Source organism: Sceloporus undulatus, chromosome 1, assembly GCF_019175285.1.
Source record: "Sceloporus undulatus isolate JIND9_A2432 ecotype Alabama chromosome 1, SceUnd_v1.1, whole genome shotgun sequence".
Classification (NCBI taxonomy): domain Eukaryota; kingdom Metazoa; phylum Chordata; class Lepidosauria; order Squamata; family Phrynosomatidae; genus Sceloporus; species Sceloporus undulatus.
Genome location: NC_056522.1, coordinates 86625978 through 86627088, shown reverse-complemented (window position 1 = coordinate 86627088; position 1111 = coordinate 86625978). Strand labels below are relative to the sequence as shown.

Sequence of the window (1111 nt, the reverse complement as noted above, 5' to 3'; positions counted from 1 at the left end):
AGTGTGCTTTCTCCTGCAGTTGACATAATGTTTGGAAAGAAAAACAGAAGGGGGACGGGGGAAGGCAGGAACTCCGTCCCAGATAACCCTTTTTGTACTATGGATGGAGAGATCAGGAAGGTTTCTGCTGCCGATGATCTTATTGAAGAGAGTAAAGATTGGGGTTTGTTTTTAAAGAGGTCCCTTTTGAAGGGAAATAAGTATGAAATAGCTTTGAATAAGGTTTCAGAATGGTTTCAACAGGCATTGGAAAAACATGACCCCTGGGAAGCTTTATATAAAGGAATTGGAATGTTTTGCTTTCATACGGCTTCTACTGACAAGGCGGAGCAGGTGAAAGTTGGATTGCTGTTGGTGCAGGTTGGTTTGGATTATTTGAATCAATGAGTGAAGTGGTCTGGTTGGATGCTTTGGAGGAAAAAGAACAGGAATGTAAAGGGTAGATGTTTTGAACAAGGTTTTAGTAGATAGTAAAATCCCATTGAAGAAAACTAAATGTGTAGCTTGCCAAGGGACTGGTAGACAAATTGGCATCACGAACAGGAAACTTATGATTCTATGCTTCTTACAGAAAATTTGCCACAGCCACTGATCAAAAATGAAAAGAATATGTTACTTTAATGGACTCATGAACCAATGTTAGAACTTGGTTACCAGGGAGTAAATCCCTGCAAACAATATTATTGGAAATTGCCTTTGTTTTAAAAGAATTAACTTATTCCTCCCAGCCAGCTTTTCTTCTGGGTAGTGAGAAACTTAAGAATGCTCTACAACCCTGCTGATAAGTTAACAGATCAGCAGAGAACATTTTAGCCCCATAGATGGACTTTTGATAAAAGTATAAAGGATAAGTCCTCCATGTGGAAAAGAAGGTGCTAATATATAAAGTTTTTTTTAATGGTGGTTAGAAGAATAAAATAAAAAGAGAATCCTCATTTGAACTTTGTTTGTCTTTGTCTTTAGTATAAGTGTTTTTATATAATGAATAAAAGGTTGGTTTTTGTCTCTGTGTGTTTCTAACAAATTGTGTCATAAATGTGGGTTTGTGGTAGAGAATTTAAAAATGGACATGTGCATGTTTTATGTTATTTATTGGGATTGTTTTTGTGTT

General features: G+C 36.4%; 1 long non-coding RNA gene across 1 annotated transcript in view; it reads left to right on the top strand.

Annotated features, from left to right (window-relative positions):
• LOC121917419 overlaps positions 1-898 on the top strand; it is a 1526-nt gene extending 628 nt beyond the window's left edge. Inside the window, exon 2 of the long non-coding RNA XR_006101027.1 lies at positions 20-898. This is a non-coding gene — a long non-coding RNA (uncharacterized LOC121917419). The remainder of the gene's footprint in view (positions 1-19) is intronic.
• Positions 899-1111: the final 213 nt, after the last annotated feature.